Here is a 15,383-nt window from a genome sequence, read left to right on the forward strand (position 1 = left end):
CCTATGACTCCTGTACATTATGCTTTCCCTATGACTCTGAACATTAGGGATGTCATTAGCATTTCAAGTTCATACAGTGATCTTGGTGCCAGTTTAGGTTTCCCCTCAGTTGGCTAACCTGGAAGAGTCACTGTTTTGCTTCTCTTCAGCTGTAGAGGATTCCCAACTCAGGGACATAGGGTGTTGAGAAGGAGTTCCCACTACATCTTCCACCAAAGCTGTTATTTGTGATGACCAATGAGTCTTCCTTTGGCTGGATACCTGGAGTGCTCAGAGTGTCCAAAACACACACTTCAACACCAGTTAGTTTAGTGCTATGGTCATTGAGCAAGGTTTCCTGTTTTTAATGAAGAGGGGACTGATATTACTGGTATAGATTCCAAACAATTGATTTCTGAGGTCATTTAAATCCTTGCTCTTTAGCCACAGAGAATAGACTTTGTGTTGTGCATAGGAAAGCCTTTAGGCCTAAGAAACACATGCCTTGGTTTTCCCAGTCATACATAGCTTCCTACCCTTTTTTATAACAGTGAAGAAGGTGAATACAGACTTGGAGGATGGCCCTGCTGGCTGACTCGCAAGTCGCATAGATTCCCATTCCGGTAACAATTTTTATTTAACCAAAAGTACTTCCTCTCCTATGGACCCTGAAGTAAGACTTAATTGGAAATCAATCTGATATCCTATAACCTTCTGCTCTGATTAATCTTGGGTATTATTTGAAACTTAGAGTTTACGATAGTGCTGGAATAAAACACACCTTTGTAGGATTAATAAAAGTAAAACTTCCACTGAGCTATATTGGTTTAAATGTGAGGCACTTGATTTTTCAATTTAGGAAATATTCCAGTGTAGCTTAAGAGAATATGAAGAAAGCAACGCCTCTTATTGGGGAGAAGATTCAAAGTTAACTCTTAAAATTTATTATCCTGACTTTGTAAAATCGCCTTCCTTTTTTTTTTTTTCTTCATACTTGTACATTGGGGCAGAGGCTTAGTCTTTGTCTGTCACCCAATATGTTTCTCAGTTCACACTAAAAATAAGATTTTTATCTCTATATTAGAAACAGTGAGATACCTATCTCCCTTGGGTTGGTTATTTTATCTCTCTGGAGGAAAAGCGACCAACCAATTACACGTAGCCATAAATTAATTTGACAAGCAGCACGCCTGAACTGTCACTCCGGTCCACAATGTTGAAATGGCTCTCGAGTCTCTTTTTTTGGGAAGGAGCAATATTATATATATCCTAGTGGAACATAATTTAGTTTGCTTTCTGACTTAGTAACCATCTACTCCATATGGCAGGTTTAGGAGTTGTACACTTCTCTCCCTCACTGGGCGCATTATGCAAAAGATGTTCCCCTATGCTTCTTTCCATAAGCTTATCCCCTGCTTGCCTGCCTGCCGGGAGGCTGAGTTCACCAGCAGCCAATTCGTCATCCAATGCAGAATGCTTGGTGTTTAGATCTCTGAGGCTGACAAAGTCACAAGCTTATAATTTGGAAATGCCTTCCACCGCTTCTCGTAGACAACACTGTCCTTATATTGTGTTATTCTGAACTCTATTGTGTGCTGTCCAGAGAAGTTATTTAGACACAATGCCCCATAAATTAAACTATAACTTACTATGCTTGGACAAAATTGAAAACATGGTTGCTTTTGACTATGCTTCTAGTTGGGTTAAGGTTATTGCTCAATCACTCTCCCAATTTAAATACAATTTAGTAGCCAGTTTATTCATATTTAATTTACATTCAGAATTTTAAAAAGAAATGCTTTTATTGTGAATTTGTAAATTGTTTTATTTGTGAATTTTACACCATGTATCCCATTCCTACTTATCTCCTGTCCCTTCCTACTGGTCCTCTTCCCTTAAAACCCCCACAAAAAAATTTCAGCGTGGAAGCATTAATGTGTCACACTGGGTCTCACAGAATACCCCTTTGTCCATACTTCTTTGCTTGCAAATATACCTTGTAATGAGTTATTGGTCTGCTGAGGCATCTGGCTTCTCCTGCACTATGAATACCGGATCCTTGCTGAGACTTCTCTTGGAGAAGTCATGCCCTGTGTCATGAAGATCCTTTAGTTTTAGATCTGCAGGACTGGCCTCTTGATGTGCTCCAGCAGGTCATCAGGGAAGTAGATGTTGAGATGGGCCCACTGAAAGTCCTGGATCTGGATTTGGCAGATATATGAGTTTGTCAGCCACCCAGCTCTCCTGTACCCCATCAGGGTGAGTTCTCCAGCATTGCCCTGGCTAGCTCATACAAGGCTACAGCCATCAAGGGAAAAAAACACTCAGGACTGACTCACCTGTGCCTTTCCTAGCAGTGCCTGCTCTCCTGTGTTGCTCAGGTAAGGGTCCTCTTTCCTGAGTGCTATAGCAGCTAGGAGCTGACACAGCCCTTCTGCTCCCATGACCTCAGGGTCAGCTTTCTCACCTATTGCAGGTGGCAAGGGTTGCACAAGTATGTCTCCCTCATCCATGCCACCACATGGCAGACAAGTGGGAGGGCCAGCTCTCCCATGCTCACATCCTTACAGCCAGCTCGCCTGCAAGCTTCCTTAGCAGAGCCATCTCTACTGTGCTTCTCAGGCATGGTACTCAGGTTTACTGAGTGCAGCAGCCTGTGAGGAGTAGAGCTAGCTTTCCTGCTCCCATAAGGCTGGGGTCAGTTCTTCTGTCTGCAGCAGGCAGTGGGGGGTGAGGAGGAGGGAGGGCATCTGTTCCTCATCTATGCTACTGCACTAGAGACAAGTGGCAGGACCAGCTTTCCCATGCTCACACTCTTGGGGCTATCTCACACTTGGCAACTCCAGCAACCTGGACCAACTCCACTGTGCTCACTGGGCAATGTGAGGTGCCTTTCTCTCAAGTACAGCAGAAGGCAAGGGGCAGGGACAGATTCTGTCTCTCATCCCTTCAGGGCCATCTCTCCACAAATGCCCAGGCAAGGAGTAGTGCCAGTTCTGCACAGCCCTCAGATGTCATGGTCCCAGGTTATAGTCCAGACCGTAGAAGTCCACCTATCCTTTGATTGTAAACAATACTTGTTGCAGGTCCAGGAACCTAGATGTGACCCTCTGTGGCAACACAGGCCAGGACCCCACAATGGTCCCAGGTGGCATCACTAACTACTTACATCAGACTGTGCCTCACTACCCTTTAGTCTCGAGTTCTGTCTGTTTTCATTGTGCACATAACCTATTTTATTTCTCAACTAGGCTCTGTCTCTACCTGGGCCATGTGACCCTAGGTAGGTGTCATATAATTCATACTTTTAGTTCAAAATACTAAATACATAGTGGTTCAACTTTTAAAATGAGCCTAGGTGAATTTTATGCTTATTTTGTGGTCAATAGTATTTGGTTTTGGTTTGGTTTGGTTGTTTTGGTATGCTTTGGTTTGGTTTTGGTTTGATTATATGAGAGGATTTCTCTGTGTAGTCCTGGCTGTCCTAGAACTAGTTCTGTAGACCAGGATGACTTCAAGTTTGGAGATCCATCTGCCTCTGACTCCCAGGTGCTGAGATCAAAGGCATAAACCACCACCACTCAGAACTAGTAATTGTTTTTATTTGCTGTCAAATCCTTATACTCCAAATTTCCCTTGATATTCACTGCTACTGTGTAAAGAACCTTGGGAAAATGGGAGGAACCACAGCTAGGCTTTAATGCAGTAGCTACTTGATTTCTGTTTCTCTCTCTTTCTTTCTTCTGTTTAGTTGCTAACATTTCCTGCTGGTGTCAGGTCACTTCATCAGTGTGGTTTCACAGTGCTTTTCCCTGCTTCTTAATTCTTAACTCTACAACTATTTTTGGGTAATTAGCTATGCTTTCTAGTCACCATGATGCAAATACAATGTTAAGGTTCTCCCTAAGCATCCTAAATGGTAAGTGGTTCATGACAAACACCCCACTCCACTTTTCATGATTATGAAATACATCAGAAATGTGTGCATTAGGGAACACTTCAGAGAAGAGTGTCCAGGGAGAGCACGGATAAAGGGCCTGGGAACACTTCCTTCTTCCCTTCCTTATGCTGAAAATATTAGTGAGTCTTCTAGCTGTGGTGTCTTCTCAGAATAAGATCTGTTCTGGTAAACCATACAAAGAATCTCTTTTCAATCATTTTCTTTCTAATCTAGGATTTGTCTTTTCTTAAATATTTATGTATGGAGGAAAAGAGTTGTTTCTTGTTGTGTTGCTGGTGTCTTGCATCAGAGATGAAATTGCTGTTTCATAATCCTGAAAAATGACAAGGGAGGGCAGGAGAAGAAATGCTAAAAATCAAAATTTATTGAGAAGTAGAGTAACAGCTCTCTATAGCAGGAAAGTGTTCTCAAAATGGGTTGTCTGTCTGAGAGTGTCTGGGGAATGGGGAATTATATATATAATATAATATTATATATATATATATATATATATATATATATATATATATATATATTCTGAGAATGGACTTATCTGGTCCTGCCCATATGTAAAACTAGAATTCAAGCTGGGATGAATCTAGATAGCTAATATGAGCATAATTCGGAGAATTCTGATTGGTCAGTGGGTTGAGTGAAAGCATTCAGGCCCAGGAAAGCCTTGGCATCTTGGATTCTCCCCCATTCTCTATCAAAATGAGAGAATTGGTAATTCCATTTGTTCATACTTGATTTAGATTCCAGTCCTTAAATTGTATATAAAACTTATTTTCACCATTCCTTTCTTATTCTTCAATCTAATCAGTGAGAGATTATTAGCATTAGCCAACTGGAGCTTTCTTCACTGGGACAATGAGTAGACAAGTCCGAAAGCATCTATAAAACTGATTTCTTCTGTGTTGTAAAACCTGGGTAAAGAGTGATCTAAAGGAGCAGTTCTCTCCCTACTTTCCTTTAACTGATAGCTTTAGAAACTTCAAGGTGATTCTGGGGTGGGGGACATTGAAGAAGTAACAGAAATACTGAGGTAGGGAAGCTTAAAAAAGCCTACCCTGGGTATAACCTGTTCCCTTGCTAAAATCCCATTAATTTAAACCAGTTTTCTATGTCACAATCTGACTTTTTTTTCTGGGTTCTTTCGGGTCCCATCCCGGTCCTTTATAAAATCTTATCATTTATCATCTCAGTGTTTCTCATGGATGGGAACAGCACATGTTAACTACAGTTCTAAGATGCTTCGATATCCATTCTCTGTAATTTCTGCCAGTGGTAAAAATGCTTCCAACAAGGATAAGTGCTATTATAACACTGGCTAATCATAACAATACCACTTAAAGCAATAATTATTATTTTAGTTGCTCTTTATGAAACGTGATTATAGGCCAGATATTCTGCTAAGAAGTTAATATGTATCATTTCTATCTAACAAGTTATTGTATGAATTAAAAATTATATATAAAAACCGGCTAGCTCAGATTGGGTGGGTTAAAAATAATTTAAAAAGTGGTTTACAAATTATCATCAAAATTCTCATAATAGAGCTAACATTTATGATTATTATTGTTTATCCACTCAACCTTAGTACTGCCCTCTTGCAGAGAAATCATGATTACTTTACCATAAAAATGAGGCTGTAGCTATAGTTATCTATGATGGTGCTAAACAAAAGAACTGAACAATCTGACTTCATAGCTTAGGTTTTTGTAAATGTATTAGTTGAAATTAGATGTTTATTATTTTCAGTAGATCTCTTTTTAATGCAATATTTAAATACCAACTTTATAATATACTCACCTTTGGTGGTAACACCCCTGAAAAGGACAAGGCACCCTTGAGACACCTGCTAATTTAATAACATTGTTCTCACATAGATTAAGCTCAGCAAAGTCAGAGGTTCCTTTGTGGTAACACTGCTAGATTTTTTTTTCCCCACTGAATGCACTATGCATAACTTTCCTGCTTTCTTCTTTCCCTCTGCCCAGTTAGTTCCTCTGCATTCTTTTCTTTCCAAGAAAGAAAGGAAGGAAGGAAGGAAGGAAGGGAGGGGAAGGAGGAGGAAAGGGAGGGAGGGAGGGAGAGAGGGAGGGAGGAAGGAAGGAAGGAAGGAAGGAAGAAAGGAAGAAAGAAAGAAAGAAAGAAAGAAAGAAAGAAAGAAAGGAAGGAAGGAAGGAAGGAAGGAAGGAAGGAAGGAAGGAAGGAAGGCAGCAAGAAAGAAAGAAAGAAAGATAAAAGCAAAGGCAAATTCTCTACAGAAAGCAATTAGGGTAGAAAACTTCAAGCCCGGGGTATTTTCACAGCAAAGGGAGTTGACATGTGGGGAGTAGGTTATGAAGGACTAGATAAGCTGGCCCCACAGAGAGAGGAGGCCAGGAATGGAGGTCAGTGTGTGAGAGAGGCCCATTAGGACAGAAGGCAACAAGACCCTGGAGACCTCAAGGAGGAGAGGGCTAAGTGATCTGCTAAGGACTGACTTAGTTCTTGTACTCCTTTAAATGTTTGACATCAACAGAAGGAAATCCAACCCTATTTAGGCCATGGTCTTTTAGGCATGGAACAGCATAAAACAAGAAAGAGTTCAAGGTTGAAGAGACGACTCAGCAATTATGGGCCTGTTATGAGCAGTTAAGAGAAGTTTTCCTCTTACAGAGGACTACAGTTCAGCTCTTAGCATTTAGCTGAGGCCTCACACAACTACCTCTACCTCTAGATCTGGCAGAATCAGATGCCTTAGGCCTTTGTAGACACCTAAATTTTCATGCATGCCACCCAAATATATAGCCGTAATCCAACCAGAATAATAATTTTTACAACAAATTTTTAAAAATTAAAGAGAATAGGTTCACACTGAATATTTGTGTGAACGACTTTTATCATGTGCCAGAGGTTTTTACCGTTTAGATTAAAATCAAAATCACAATTGTTTATGAAATTTCTAAATTATGTGCCCCGAATTCCTAAACTACAGATACTACTACCTGACATAGTGCCTCATATGTAATGTATGATACACAGATATACATTTAGACTCACTAAACAGACTCAGCCTTGTGAATCATCGTCTGTATTAGTGATATATGTAACTCCATTGCATATCACACTTGGAATTTCTACACTCTAGACACTGAGCTCTGATAATCTAGGTTTGAAAGTCATATTTATATTTAGCTTTTATCTTAAAGTTTTTAAATGGTCTGCAGTGGCGGTGCAGCAGTCGAGAGCACATACTGCTTTTCCAGTGGATCTGAGATCCATTTCTCACACCCATGTTGAGCTGCTCACAGTTTGTGTAACTGTAGCTTCAGGGAATCACCATTATGTTCCAAATGATTTTAAGACATAAGTACATTTTACTCTTAGTTTAAAAAAAGTACAAAAAAACAAAACTTGAGATCGTTTTGTGAAAAGAGACTGAGATGCATGTCTAAAAATATTTATTAACTCACTGGTCACTTCAATAATAGTAATCTCAAATATAAGGGAAATAACCTTAAAAGAATAAAAGAGGAAATGTTTCTATTAAAAACTTATGCAGATAGACTCAGGGGTTAAGAGCATTTGCTGCTCTAGAAGATGACAAGGGTTTAGTTCCAAAGACTCACATAGTGGATCACAGTCATCTGTAACTCTACTTCCAGGGGATCAGATGACCTCTTCTGATATCCTGTGGCAGTAGGCACACATGTGTGCACATACATACATGCACTGATAAACATAATGTGAATCAAGAAAAGGAGGGAAGGAGAGACAGGCACACACATACACATACTCCTGCTCATGCACAAATGTATGCATGCATACACACACACACACACACACACACACACACACAGAGAGAGAGAGAGAGAGAGAGAGAGAGAGAGAGAGAGAGAGAAAGAGAGAGACAGAGACAGAGACAGAGACAGAGACCGGGGGAGGGAAAGAGAGAGAGAGAACATATTTGGGTTAGCCACATTGGTTTCTATTAACCATTGACATGCTGTAGATGAAGAGAAAGATGAAAATAAGCACTGAATCCTGTTTAGGGCTCAAATTCTTAGAAAATTCATTGGACACAGGCCTGAGTTTCTCAGTCTGCAGCAAATTCCTGAACATGTGTTCATGCCCCGTGAAGACATGAATTGTAACTTTAGTTAGATCAACCATCTAGGTACCTAGAACATTGTAGAAAACTAGCCATTTTTCTTCTAAGATGTTGTGGGAGGCCTTTACAATCCTTAGATTTGCTCCTCAGACATCATCTTTGCTTGATGTTAACTAATTTAAGGCTGGTAGAATTATCTTTCCGTAATCTTGTATCAAATAATGGCTTTCTCAATACCCTTAAGAGAGCTATCATGAAAAGGATCTATCATGTAGTTTGTTCATTGCATATTATACATGTAAAGGTAGAACCAACACAGAAGCATTTTACAAAGTGATGTTGCCTGAAGAAAGACTACCCAGAATATTCTCAACTGACTCTAAATACTTAACAAAGTATCCAGGTACCAAATACCCCTGATACTTCTGATGATGATAAGCACAAGAAGCTCAGATGGGAGCATCTTTCTAAACTTTTAACATGCTGTCTTCTCATTTCCCCTGTATATTAGTTTAGTTTATAAACGTATGGAGAAGCTTTGTAATTTTCACTTTCACATTTCTTTAATTAGAGCAATCAAGAGAAAGTAGTATATTTTAGCCTCAATTGTAAATGTTCAAGAATGAAAGTTATTCCCACACAGACCCTGCTTATTCAGCTGCAGGATAGGCCTTTGTTCAAGTTGCACAACACTGTTGTTCACTATAGGATCTCTGTATGTGCAGCCTACAGAACTGTAATTTATATAATAATATTTCTTGGGAAACTTCACAGACTACAGTAGAAATGCCTTGGGGGTTGAACGAAGTGGGCATCCCACAGCTATAGTCATGGGCACAGGTCTATTTGGAAGAAAGGTGGGAAAAAGAAACAACTTTCTTTCATAAAACTCCAGTCTAAGTGAAAAACAAAACAAAGAAATAATTCAAATGATTTTATTGCTTGGACATGCATGTACACATATGTTTAGAAGATCTTTGATTTCCTGATGACTATGTTAGCTAGGAGTTTTTCAAAGATGAAGTAGATAAATATAGCTCATTAGAGGTGAAAGATAATTTAAAGGAATTCTCATATATTACTGTCATTTTAGAAGAGAGGGAAGCAAGGCTCAATAGAATAGAAGGCAGGATCAGTTCATACAACCCATTAGCTGTGAGGCCAGAATTAAAATCAAGTTCTGAATCCTGGAGAATTCATACACAGCTGCCTCATGAACATAGGCCAAGAAATCTGGTCTCACATTTTCTGGCTTGGCTTGCCTTTTGGTGGTGATCCAGACCTGCTTATATTTATATGAATTGTTCCTTAACAGGAATGTTCTTATTTAAACTTGTTATTTTAACAAATGTCTTTTCATAGTTTCTTTGCCATTCTTTGTAATAATCACCATGCTGATCAAGATCCCTATACCGGATGAATATAATCTTCTCTGAAAATAGGGTTTCTGAAAAAGTTATCCAAGTAGAATGAAGACAAGGAACACTAGGAAGCCCATAATATCCAAATAATGGCTGCTTTCCAAACAAGATGGAAATTTAGACAAAGATATGGACACAGAGGTCATAGTAGCTGACTGTAGAAATGAAGAATTAGTGAGGCTGGAAGCCAGGGAACAGGGTTCAAGCATTGAGTATGATCATTCGAAGTTCAGAAGAAAGTAGGCTTCAGTTCATCTCTCAGATGCGGTATATAAAAGCCAATCATGATGTTCCTCTACTTTGTGCAGGTGTCTATTCTCCAGAACTCTCAATAACAAAGTTCTGATTGTTTTAGTGGTTTTTCATTCTGACCATCTATGAACTAAGCAATGAGTAGTGTGCTGATCTCCCTATTTCTAGATATTTGGTGTCTGTGAGATCATTTGACAATGACTGCTATGTATACAAAGCAGTTTTCATAAGTATGGAACTAAAGAAGACCCTAGGAAATAATTATTAATTAATTGGAAACTTTGTTTATGGTAGAAATCAGGAAACACTTTGAAGAAGAAAAAATAAGATTGCAGATAGTCTCCAGCAGAATGTCTAGTACTTCCCAGGGCTTTCTACACTATCTAGAATATAGGAGGAGTAAGTTTTTTGTTTTTTGTTTTTTGTTTTTTTTGTCATCATGATTTAATTCCCTTTAATGTTCCTTCACATGGTTCTTCAATCATCCTTTATGATAGCTGCAACATCTTACTGGTATCCTCATTAACTAATGAGTTAAATGAAAAGCACAATGGTGGAGCACTTGTCTAGGCACCATAAGAGACTGGGGTTCAATCTTAAGTACCAAAATAAACTACATAAATCCTTTGTTTTGCACTAGATTTATATTTAAGATTTATGGCTTTACTCTCGCAAACTGTAAAAATCCCATCTTTTAATTAGGAGTTGGTCTGAATTCATCATATGTTTCTTAATTTTAATAACATCCCTTCTGTGCATATGTGTATGCAATATATGTACACACATACACACACACACACACACACACACATATATATATATATATATATATATATATATATATATATATATATATATATAGAGAGAGAGAGAGAGGGAAAAGGGAGAATAGGTCCTCATATATATCCATGCTCCATGCATGTGTGTGTGTGTGTGTGTGTGTGTGTGTGTGTGTGTGTGTTAGTATATGCTTGTCCATGTATCTATGTGTGAAGATCAGAGTTCAAAATTAAACTTCTAATGTCCACCTCTGTCAGTGGCCACCTTATTTTGTGCATCCTGGAGTTTTCCATTTGGATAGGCTATTTGGCCAGCTAGCCCTGGTGATCAGCCTGTGTCCATACTGCCACATCAGTGCTGGAGTTTTAAAGAAGGGCAGCTTATTTGACTTTCCTGTGGGTTGTAAGATGGAAACCCAATTCTCATGCTTGTACTTTACTAAGTCACCTCCCCCAGCCTCTTCCTGTACAATTTAGGAGAAAGAATCACAGGACAAACTTCCTCTCTCTTCCTTCTCGTTGATATTGACAGCCTTCCTAAGTCTTTAGGGTCTTTAGAAGACATCTCTTCCTAGGCCCCCTTTATAATTAGTTTCCAATATAGAGAGATCACTGAAAGAGCAGAGGAACAAGTCTCCAGAGAGGGCCTTTGTAACAGTTCCAATAGTGTCCTGGTTCCTTGAGTAGGGCAAATCCACAGAAGAAAGTTCAAAGTTGTCCTTCACTTTCCATCAATACCTTGGCTAAAAGCCAGATTCCAGACGTACCATAACCCCAAGATAGATTGACAACAGGGACTCAAATCTAATTTTCAAAGCTTCTCCAGTGATGTGAAACAGCTTTGAAAGGATAATTGATATTGGCCTTTAAATTCTCCAAAGCTGGGGATGGGGCTCACGCTAGCATGAAAGGCAGTGCTGCAATGAAGCTGTATCTGTGTGACAGTCTCATGTCCAACTGGGACAAGAGAACAGGGGTATTCAGAGGGCTGATGGGGAAGGCAGTGTACCAGATGTGTCCTGTACAGACGGGCTCTATTTTGCAGAACATAAGGGGAGGTAATGACCCATTAAAACTCCTGGTTACTGTTCCAACACAAGGGGAGACTGGGAAAGAAGCAGCACATTTTCGTGCATCCTGGACTACCCCAGAGTTTTGCATTTTTTTTATAGTCTCTTCTCACGCTGAGCCACAGTATCAAGAGTCTGGCTTGGGAACTGACTCAATTATTAGGCTCTGGTTATGTTTGGTGTTTAAGTTTCTTCTTATTATCACTATATAATTTGTCTTATTTCCATACAAAAGACCCAGAGTGTAATGACTAGGTAGGGCTGATGTCCCACCCTTGTACAGTCATTTTTCCAACATGATTGAATTTATTTTCACTTCTTATGTCTTTCGTTCCCTGCTGACATCATTACTCAGTTCAAAGCACACTGCTTCTTCTCTGCCATGAGGGCCTAAGATATTTGCAGCTTCTCTGGAGACTCCTGCTGGTTCTCAGATCCTCAGCTAGCACCATCTTGTCTTTCACAGCTCCTCAGGTGGCTGAAATCTTCACAGCTTGTTAGGTGGCTCTGGCTGTCACAGTCTGTGGCCCTGAATGACTGCTAGGGGAACAACATTCTCACTCCCTTCTCAAGCCAAGCTGCACAGTGGAAATGTGTGACTTGTGCCAATAGCCTCATAGAAATCCTGTGGTTGTGGCAGATGCAAGCTAACTCAGCATGGAGATGAGAATTCTTCCAGATTGGGAATTGATGTCACAAAAAGAGAGGGAATTGTATTGACTTCTTTCTTGAGTTAGTTGTTGTAACAAGTGGAAATCGGAACAATGCCAAAGAAATGGTTGGCAAGACAAACAGTAAATAGATTTCTGTGGAATACTGGTCCCTGTATATCTCCCTGCTTTTTAATAGCTGTTAATATGAACAGGAGGGTAAAATGTATTTAATAGAGTTTTCCCTTGATAAAGCACTATTTTCAGGAGCCAAGGAAAAGGGGTGTTTTATCAGGAAGAAAGTAATAACCAGGAATTAAAATGTTTTCATTTGGATCCTAAGTGGTGCCTGAGGTAAAATTGCACAATGTTAAAGCAACAATAATTGGTTCCTCCTGGCTTTCCCCATTGAAGGAAATTGAAATTCAATTGACTTTCAATAGAATAGTCACCCAGTTCCAACTGTCATAGTTCTGACTTTGTGACTATCTGTCCCAAGAACCATATGGTAACCAAAAAGAAAAAGGTCCTAGAACAACTGGGAAGATGGTACCATCATTTTAGGCCCAATTAGAAGACAATACAGTAGTTCAAGGATATAAACAACTATTATTATTTTCAGGACCTGTAATCATATTTCCAATGGAAACCTCAAGCTTGAAATGATCGGAAGTGATTTGCAATTCTTATCAGGCAAGTATTATTGAGGAGAAGGCTAAATTTAATTTGAAAAAATTATGGCAACAGTCTAGGTGAGAGAGCCAAAAGTGAGAGTTGTGTATACAGATTTAGATGATTTAATCTGGGCCTCTGCAATGCACAGAATCAGCATGATTACAATAACTAACACATTTTCAGCTACATGCTGGGTGTTTTGCATGTAAATATCTGTATTCTTTCTAATAATTGCGAGACTATAACCGGCCCCTTCTATTGGTGAGGAAATCCAGATGTATGAAAATCAAGTACTTTTTAATCAAGATTTCATGATTAAAAAATGGTTAAACCAAAAGACATCCAAGTTATGATAAAACCTCCATAAGAAAGGGTATACATTGGAGGAACACAAAATCTCAATATCAAATTACTGGAATAAAAGCTATACTATAAACAGGAATTGAAAACCATTGTTAAAGTACAGCTGATGAACTACTTGGAAAAACACAATGAACAGCTAACTGTTGAATAATGACAAAATATGCTAAATGCTGCAGTTTTATTAAATGCACTAGATTAAGCGTGAATTAAAGAACTATTTAAATCATTTTATTATGAAACATTTCAAACAACTGTAAAAATAAACAGGACCATGGACTGTATAGGCCCATCATAGACATACACAACTATCAATTCATGAATATCCTGTAACCAACTGCTTTCAATCATTGTTGCCAAGCACATTTAACAGTCATAGTAAGTCATCCAAAGATATGTCAACATTATCTTCTAATATATAAACATTCTTTTAAAAATAATAATTCTGTATGTATATAAAGTTCTAATCTAACATAAAATTTACCATTAAAGCCTTTAGGTACTGTTAAATGTTCAAAAACACCATCAGAATAATTTTATAGCCTTTACTAAGGCACAGCTATATATTAAACAAATATATTTTTAGAATACTGTACATTATTATTTTTCAGACAGGGTGTCATGTAGCCCAGATGAGCCTTGAATTTGCTATATAGCAGGAGAACCATGAACTTCTGATATTCTTCTTCCCCTTCCCTCTTTTCTTCCCCAAATCTACTCACCTTCATTTCTCTTCCAAAAAGAGCAGGCCTCCACATGAAACAAAACAATATACAATAAGATAAAGCAAAAGTCCTCACTCTGAGGCTTGAAGAGACAGTCCAATGGGCAGAAAGAGTCCCAAGAACAAGCAAAAGAGTCAAAGACATAACCATCCCTACAGTTAAGGTTCCCAGAAACCCACCAAGCAAACTGTCATGCAGAGAATCTGGTAAAGACCCAATGGAGGCCCTGTGCTTGGCACTTCAGTCTCTGTCAGCCCACATGCTCCTTACATGGTTGATTCAGTAAGCTGTGTTCTCCTGGTGTCCTCAATCCCCTCAGTTTCCTACATCTTTCTGCCCTTCTCTTACAGAATTCCCTGAGCTCCAAGGGGCTGGACTTGATAGAGATCTCTAATGTAGACTCTCTCTTTGCATAATGTCTGGTTGCGAGTCTCTGCACGTGCTCCCGTTTACTGTCAAGGTAAGCCTCTCTGACGATAGCTGGTACTGACTTAACCTCTTCGTGTTCAATGAGCTGTAAGGATATTGTCCTTGGCAATGGGGCTCAGCTGTTTCCCTGACTTCTTCAGTCTCTTTGTCATTTGTACATAAGAAGGCTACGAATTTCTGAGTTGATCTTGTATCCAGCCATTTCACTGAAGGTGTTTATCTACTGTAGGTATTCTCAAGTGCTGCTTATGTGAACCTTCATATTATCTACAAAGGGTGAATCTTTGATTTCTTCCTTCACAATGTGCATCCACTTGATCTCCTACAGTTGTTTATTGCTCTAGCTAAAGCTTCAAATACTATATTGATTAGGTATGAGAGTAGACAACCTTGTCTTGTTCCTGAATTTAGTAGATTGCTTAGAGATTCTGTCCATTTATTCATTGTTGGCTATAGGCTTCTGTAAATTGCCTTTATTATATTTATGTATGTGTCTTGTATTCCTACTCTCTTTAGGACATTTGTGATGAAGGGGTGTTGGATTTTGTCAAAAGCCTTTTTCTCATATAATGATATCATTATGTTTCTTTTCCAGTTTGTCTATATGGTGTATTACATTTACTGATTATTGCTGCATCTCTTGGCTAAAGCTTATGTGATCATAGTGGATGATTTTTGTGTTATATTATTAGATCTACTTTGCAAGAATTTTATTTTCTTTTGGTATCTATGTTCCTAAGAGAAATTAGTCTGTAATTTCCTATTTTTGTTGAGTCTTTATGTGATTTGTGTATTAAGGTGAATGTGGCCTCATAAAATGAGTTGGGCAATGTTTCTTTTGTTGCTACATTATGAAATATCATGAGGAGTATTGATATTAAATCTTTGTTGAAAATATAATAGAATTTGGTAATAAAACTATCCGGTCATGGGCATTTTTTTCGTTGTGTGACTTTCAATGAATGATTCTACTTCACAGGGATTATAAGTTTGTTTAACTCTGT

Source organism: Rattus rattus, chromosome 1 (genome assembly GCF_011064425.1).
Source record: "Rattus rattus isolate New Zealand chromosome 1, Rrattus_CSIRO_v1, whole genome shotgun sequence".
In the NCBI taxonomy this organism is placed as follows: domain Eukaryota; kingdom Metazoa; phylum Chordata; class Mammalia; order Rodentia; family Muridae; genus Rattus; species Rattus rattus.